The following is an 8,640-nucleotide window of genomic DNA, read 5'->3' as shown; positions in this document are numbered from 1 at the left end:
TATTTTGTCAGAATAAATAAACTGTTATATCGTAACCCATAAAATTACGACCGTACTGTTTACCCCTGAAACACTTGATGTAAGTATACATAACAGATGTGACCATTGTAAATGTTTACGTATCACGTAGTGTATTACTACTCGTGAATGAGCAGACACCTTTACCTAATTCTAACGGGATCGCTCTGGTGTGTAATTCGGCTCAGGTGCTAAATGTTAAAATTTCCCTTTCGACTTGATTAAACTGGGGACCTTTCAATGACACTTAATAAATGCAAATGATATTGACAGCAGGATGAATAGATGTCTTCCAAAGATGGCCGCTACCGATTAACACCGTTAAATATGAAGGACTATTTACTGTTCCCAACACAAAAGCCTCGGCGTCCCTTATTGTTTCCTTCCACGTGAGTCATCGTATTACTGCGCGCCCTCATTTGCATACGTGCTTATGGCGATGTGCGGGAAAGCTTGTTGATTGCGACGGCCGACTTCAAAGACTAACAACAAGTGTTCGAACTTTCTCAAACTTTATGGGATTTACCTGATTCATCCATCGGTTTGCACTGGTAAGTGAATTTAGTGTTCTAGCTTATGCATTATGTGATTCAAACGCCGCCCGGTATCGTTTGGTCCGGAAGCGAGTTTTTGTTGACGTCGCGTGTTTTGGTTCCACAGGTGAGCACAGGTAAAACTAACTAACGCCCACGGTTCAGGTGATTCAGTGTCTTAACGTGACCGGGTAACAAAAATCGGAATATCTGGTGTATAATTTTGATATACAGACCCGTCTTGTGATATTTTATTTCATGTTTATATTTTTAACTTGAATTCTACGTGAAACAGGTAGGTACTAAGGTAGTTTATTGAGCTAGGTATAGTCGGTTTCATATTTGTTGTTATGTACATGAAAATATGACTATTTTGTTAAGACCAGAAAATAAAGAGCATGTAAATGATCAACATGTAGTTACTATATATATAAAATTTATTTTATATTAATATTTTTGGGTTTTGCTTATAAAAGTGAAATTGCAATGTAATTTGTAATTGAGTGTCTAAACAAATCTATCTTTTTGTACAAATATTTTCAGATATAATAATAATGTTAATACCCCTTCATATTTTTAATAATATGTATTTGATATACTTATATGCAGTTAAATTATTATGGTCTTAATGCATGTTTTATGTGTATATATATGTGTATGGGTTTTTTTCTTCTATTTCTATGTGTTGTATTTTATTTTTGTACATATTGATGATATTCTCAAATGTTAAGTATGCTATGTTATTGCAGATACTGAGATAACCAGTAATATTTTTACAAAAGAAAGCACCAATCCTTTTTTTTTTTTATATTTTTTTTTTTTGGTCCACACAACTGGTCCTAATTATTGATTACCACTGTTGATAAGATCTATAGCGTGTGGACCTGTATACTGCTTTCACCAGTTATTAAGTCAAGTACTTCCCACCTGGACCAGGTAGCTGGTAAACTAATCGTATTCTTTTATTTACTTTTTTTTTTTTGTCACCCACGTAAACTTGGCACACCTTCAAGTTTAGACCTGGGTATAGTACTACGATTGCATAAATATCTTACAGCAGAGTGTTTGTCTGGACGACTTACTTTGAAATGTGATGATGTGACAATTTGAGAAAAGTGAAAATATTTAACTTTTAATTTAAAATTAGTACTTAAATATATGTAAATAAAATGTTCTACACTGAATGTTCCATTTATAAACTTTTAAATTTAAGTTAAAGTGGTTATAAAATATTTTTTAAAAATAATTTACTGGTAGGTGTTAAAGACAAACAGAACTTTGTTTATTAGCCTTGCATATATCTACAGGTGTGTGCTGGTAAAATAAAAAGTTACCAGGGGTGGTTGACAGCTCAGGTAAACTTGGCAAATTGCCTATACCTGTGGATACCTGTTAAATAGGCTCTTGTGTGAAAGGTCTTATTCCCTTATTGGCTGCTTGTGTTGTTACTTTCTTATCCACCTCCATAGTAGACTTCCTAACCTTTTATGTCATTATTGTTTAAGAAACACTTTCACTGAAATCCCATTATCAGCCTATAGAAGGGATAGTGCATCCCACGCCATAATAAATTTGATAAAAAAAACAAAAAAACTTAAATATATATTACTATATTAACCAAAATCAATAGTGTAAAACTGCTTCTTTTTGGACATGGTCTGTTCTTACTTTATACACTTGACGGAACTGCCAATGTTAAAAATGTAAATGTACAATATGTCCATTTTAAAAAAGCCAATTGTAAGATCATATATAGTAATGTTGGAAATAGAATAAAACTGATTTTCATCAATTATTTCTTTCATATTAAACTGACAAGTAAATATTTTATAAATATCTATTTAATGCTACTCTACCTAATTTAGCATTTACTTGTTTGGGCTATCATTGATGTACAAGGTGGTGTTTACTCTTGAAATTAAAAGAAAGTAAACAGGTGATTTGTGCACTTTATTGAACAGACTATAACACATTTTGATCGACATGTGTCAATTTCATTGCTGTTGCAATAGGGACCATCTCTGATGATGAGTTACCCCTATCTCTCTCTAAAGCAAAATATTTGTAGACATTTCTAAGTAACTTTTGAATATGACTGTCAAGAACCATTCTGAGTGTGTGATCTATTATACCGGTAGTAAAGGTGTTATGTATTAAAGGTACTATCTCCAAGTTGTATAATGACTGCTATTGCAAATAATTTTTAAAAATATTTCTTAAGTGGAATGAATTTAATATAAGCACAAAAATAGTTGAAATGAATGATGAAGTGGTCTGTCTCTGAACACAGGATTGATTGTATGTGAAATGAAAGTCTAGTTACATTTTAAATTGTTCATGTACATGTATATAGAACTAGTTTCCACTGGTGAAATAATATTTTTAATGACATAACATAGTTTACCAAACAGTTTCAGGTAGCAGAAAACAAGCTCCTTACAATCACTAGAATTAAGGCACCTGTTGACATTAAGACTTCGGTTGTAACTAATTTGTTATTCATTAGGTAAATAAGTATTTGTTACATTAGTGGGAACAGTGGCAGTGCTCCTTGTTTTAGTAATGACTTTAGTAACACGTTTGTTAGTGAACATTTCTTCAAAGGGAAGTTAAATGAAAATATTTGTAGGGGTTAAAAGTTGTGAGGGTTACTATCAATGCAGGATTTTAATATCTGTATAGCAGTGTTCGAGATTAAATTTTTTGGCCAGTATCACAGTTGGATACTAACATTTCAAAATCTGGTATCCCACCGGAGAATTTAGTATTATATGGCATCCCGGTGGGATACTGGGTTCTTGAAGTCTGGTATCCAAAATTAAATTCTGGTATCCATGGGATATCGGGATACCGTTAATCTCGAACACTGGTATAGATATATATAAAACATTATTATTGGTTTTGGTAAGCATAATACAAAGTTTTGTCAATTTTTTTTTTTATGTGTTATGTACAAAAGTCGTACAAACATGTTATGTACAAAGTCTATCATACATGTACTGACAGTAGAAACATGTTATGGACCACACAGCTGAGAGGAAACCCGCTGCTGCTACTCCATGGACTACTTTGTTTTTATTAGCAACACGGTATCTTTTATAATGCATCATTCCACAGACAGGATAGTACATACCACAACCTTTGTTCCACCAGTTTTGGTGCATAGGCTACAACAAGAAATGACCCAATGGGTCCACCGACGTGGATCAGTCCCATATAGATTGTATATCATGGGGGTTGGTTTAACACTTGGCTACATATGTGCAAATGGACCCTTAATATTAATTAGCAGATTCATAAAGAACTTTTATTAATGAAGGTAATAGAATATTGTATGTTAAGATTTTTTTTTCAATTTTTTTACTTCTATCAATTGGTCATATTTATTTTTAAAAAGCCCGTCATTATAATGGCACAGCCAGTAATAAGAAATGGTTTTGTTGAAGCAATCAGAGCGGTTTGCAATATTAATCATCTTGTCTTCCTGCGTGCCGCTTCAATCAATATTCCGCATTTATCGTGTTTCAATGTATTTTCCAGTGTGTTTTGTATTGACATTTCAATCAGCCCCAGGTTCAGAGCAGACGTACAGTGATTGTTGATACTTGGGTTTCATTAGTGATTACAAACGCAGATTTTCTTTGTGTTTTTACCTCATGGGATACACCCGTGTGACCCAGGCTTTAATTGATATACCACTTTAAAAGAATGTAATGTAATTTTACATACAATGTAATGTTATACACTTTTTTCTTGCATGCATGTATTTGTGGCTTTGCAGAATTTGACATGACATGAAATAAAATAGAGGGGATGGATCATTATTTTCTCCTCTAACTTGGGGAGCCATTTAAGATATTATCGTATTGATACTATATAATGTATAATTAAAGGGGGATAAAGATTACTTTCATTAAACTGGAGTACTAGAGTGATAGAACTACTTAAACAGCAGATCAGGCTGCATATTCATAAACATACTTAAGTCAATGTATGATACCGAAATACATACTTAAAGTACACAGATAAGTATCATACATTCACTTAAGTATGATTATGAATATGGAGCCTGTGGTTTTATTTGGTTAATAACATAAGTTGCACACAGTGATATTTTTTTTTTTTTTACAGTTTAAAACAAAAATGACTGTATATTGCTGTGCTATTATTTCTTCTCTTTTTTTTTTTATCCCCTCCCCCACCCCCTATGAACAGATAATTTAGGTTAGTCACATTTCTGAATTCTTTTTAAAAGTGTTACAAAAATTGTTTATTTATTAGATACCATTTTTTTTTTTGGTACTAAAATACATGTTGGAGCATTGTATTTCATTCTTTGAAAAAAAACCCAAACAAAACATGTATTTCATGAATTAACAGACAAAACAGTAATTTAAATACAAATTAGAATGTATTTTTAATGACACTCCAGCACAATGATAATCAGTGATGGTTGGGTTTTTTCTTTTCTTATTCATCCAGGGTGAGACATTTAAATTGTTTGTGCATAGCAGCAGTATAAACATTTATAGCTGTTCCTGTTGAGGTTTTGTTTTTTCTTTTGTCAGTGAATATATTCAACTCAAGTAGATTTCATGTTTAATAATGTACAGTAAATCAAGTGTGCATATAACTGTGTATGTTTGTGAGTGATCCGGCTACAGCCCAGTGAGCCTCTACACATTTTGATAGTATATTTGACCTGGCTTCCTGCCAAGTTTTTACCTGTCACACTGAACTGCTTGTATCTGAGGCTGTGACAGATACCTAGACTGTCTTCGGTTCTTTTTTGGAGTTACACGTAACACAGTTCTGACATTTATTAATCTTCACAGACTTTGCTTAGTTTTTGTAGGGAAACATATTATAGTTGTCTCATTAAATTAATATATTCTTGAAGGTCATACAATTAGTTTTGGTTGTAGATGACAATTATTTTACTTTTCCACTTATAAAACAAATAACCAATAAGTGTTTTGGTTGTAATGATAGAAGCTTTTTTTTAATTATCATACACATCTAGAAAAAAGAAATTAGCACACCTGAAGATAAATGGCTGCTAATTACATGTATTTGTCACAGATTACATGTCACACCTGGCTACATGAGTGATTTAAGCCTAAAGAACTGCTGTTTCCATATGGTAGAAATGTGTGTTAAGGGTTCATATGTTTCATGCGTTAAACTGGTGGTGAAATGGGGGGGGGGGGGGGGGGGGGGGGACATTTCTTTTCAGTACTTTAGCCACACTTGGAATGGACTTCAATAGCATATTAAACATAAATTCAATTTGTATATATATACAAATGTTTTTGGGGGTTTTTTTTTAATAGTACCTTGGTTTCCCATTTCATAAAAGTTCCTAACATGCAATGTGCTTCACTACTTTGTTATTCAGTTCTGTGAGAAAGTGTATATAAAATACTCTTTACAGTGGTTGATTTTACCAGCAGATTTTACCATTGGTGTATCGGTTATGCCATCACACTTAAGACTGGTAGGGACTAGGTTCGCATCCCAGTACCGGCTCCCACCCAGAGCCATGCGGTTTAGTGACTCAGTGGGTAGGTGTAAGGCCACTACACCGACTTTTCTCTCACTAACCACTAACCCACAGTCCTACACAAACGGCCCACACAACTTACTGTCGGTGTGTGTGTGCCCAGAACAGCATGCTTGAACCTTAATGGGTTATACATATAAATCAGTCAATCTATCAAACTGCTGATTATAATAGATAAACCAAAATGTATGTGGTAACAGCTGGTTTGTTTTCTGACTTGATAATCCAAGCATCACAATGTTAGGTACATGTTACCTATAAAAGCTCTGATCAAATACTACACTTGGATGTCATGCAGTGGCCCATTTGGCTATTTCTCGTTCCAGCCAGTGCTCCACGACTGGTATATCAAAGGCAATGGTACATGTATGTGCTATCCTATCTGTGGGAAAGTGCATATAAAAGATCCCTTGCTGCATTAGAAACAAATGTAGCAGGTTTCCTCTGATGACTATGTCAAAATTACCAAATGTTTGACATCCAATAGCCGATGATTAATGAATCAATTTGCTCTAGTGGTGTTGTTAAACAAACCAAATTTTTGTGGGTTTTTTTGTTTTGTTTATGTCAGTAAACAATCCTTCCGTGACTGATAGAAAACAATGATGACCTTCAGTAGTAATTTTTATCGCATTTTCTGCTTATCAGCCAATATTTGATTAAAAACAAAATAAAAAACAGTAGGTGGTCTATACAAACAATGGGTGAATTATTGCACATGATGGACACTGAGGAATGCTGGATCTCTTGTAGGAAACTGAGCCCCAGGAGTGTGGGTCCATATGATAAGCAGATGTGTCTTCCCAGTGAGCATTAGACTCATAATGGAGATTAACTCAGTGGAAACACAGCTGACATGCAGCCTAGTGATGTCAAAATGGCTACTCACACTTATCAGTGTATGACTGGAAAATAGCAAGGTAGCCAAGAAACCAAGCAATCTTTATCAATTAGTATCCTGGTTGTCACTGCCTAACTGTGGACAACTTTTCTAAAGCTTCCTTGACCAATTTTCTGTTCTTTTTTCCTCAGATTAATAATGTTGTATCAATATTTTTAAAAATATAAACAATTCATGCTACTAGTCTAGAAATATTTGGACTTCATGTATTTCATATATATATATATATATATATATATATATATATATATATATATATATATATATATATGCAACTACATATAGTCAAGAAATATGCATTAATATAGATATCAAGCAGTATTGCATGTACAGTGAAATCTGTAGTAAACAGCCACCCATAAAGTAACAAAAATGGACTTTAAAAAGATGATTAATTGCTAAAATGAAAGTACACTAACTAAATTAGATGATTTGGGAAAATATGAGTGTTTCAATGTACATATTATAAAATACATTCGCATGCATTAAATATAAATGTATATTGAACAGTGAAGGTTTACAAAAGGTAAATGTTCTTTCGTGTATGTAAAATGAGAAACTTGATTTATTTGTTTACACCAAATCACATTTCCCAAGTATTGTTTTCTTCCTTTTTAAAGTGTTTTTGAGAGTATGTCCATTGTAATCTGAGATTAAAATTGCTTTGAGTCACTCTGAATCAGCAGAAATTGCTTTTACTATCTACTTGCTTATGTAGTTGTCACAACCAAGTAACAAAGAGATATTGGTAATCTGATTTTCAGACTATAAATTATCAGTTCCAGAGGTATTAATTTATGAAAGGCATCAATTGAAAGGCATTGATGTGAATTGCCGTCCACAAGCTTTAGCCACACACTTAAGGGGTAGCCAGCGCTGATTTATAAATGATGTGTCTCCCTCATTGTCCACGCTCAACTGGTCATAATGCTGCAGCCACGGTTCACTGGCAAATAATCACCTGGGCTATTTTTACCTGCCCTGCATGGAGATCAACGAGAGTTCACCCTGTTTCTTGGGCTTGTAGCTTGGCCCCAAGACAAGTGTATGCAAGATTTTCACTTTTGATCAATTGATGTCATTTTAACATTTAAATTTTAGCATTGGAATCTTGCTTGGTTTTATTCTGACCTTTGACTTGGTTCTGCCTACTAATTTAGAAGGGGTCCTTGTCGTTTAGAAGTTTCTTGTTAATGGGTCCTGCCTTTGTTCAATAATTCAGGTTTATTTTAGCTGGAACAATATTATTGTTGGCAGTTTGGAAAATATTGTTTAGCCAAACAGAATACAAAATAAAGGTTGCATTAAACATGTCATTTAAAAAAAAAAATTAGCATGATTTTTTTTTTCCATGTCAATTTAATAATTATTATATGCAGATTTGGCTAACATGCAAACACTCACACAACAGTGTTTTTTGTTAAGCTTTTTAAAAATTTTAACAATAATTTGTATGACTTTGTTAATGAATTGTAATTATTAAATAATTGTTCTAAGCATTGTTTTAATTATTTAAATTTGATATACACACTGAATTAGTTGGATACTATTTATTATTACTATATTTTAATTGTTTCAACATTGTTTTTGTGTTGATTGAATATATTATTGTATCCAAGTTCACT

The 8,640-nt window shown here is 33.1% G+C and overlaps 1 protein-coding gene across 3 annotated transcripts in view; it reads left to right on the top strand.

The window, feature by feature from the left end:
• The first annotated feature begins 434 nt into the window (after positions 1 to 434).
• The window catches only part of LOC121379317 (serine-rich adhesin for platelets-like), a 62,482-nt gene continuing 54,276 nt past the window's right edge, over positions 435 to 8,640 (top strand). For all 3 annotated transcript variants that reach the window (XM_041507887.1, XM_041507886.1, XM_041507888.1), the window contains exon 1: positions 435 to 569. The gene's annotated coding sequence lies outside the window, so the exon portion shown is untranslated. The remainder of the gene's footprint in view (positions 570 to 8,640) is intronic.

The sequence above is a fragment of the Gigantopelta aegis genome, chromosome 8 (genome assembly GCF_016097555.1).
Source record: "Gigantopelta aegis isolate Gae_Host chromosome 8, Gae_host_genome, whole genome shotgun sequence".
In the NCBI taxonomy this organism is placed as follows: domain Eukaryota; kingdom Metazoa; phylum Mollusca; class Gastropoda; order Neomphalida; family Peltospiridae; genus Gigantopelta; species Gigantopelta aegis.
The sequence above is the reverse complement of the archived record's forward strand: the minus strand, read 5'-3'. Positions and strand labels throughout refer to the sequence as shown.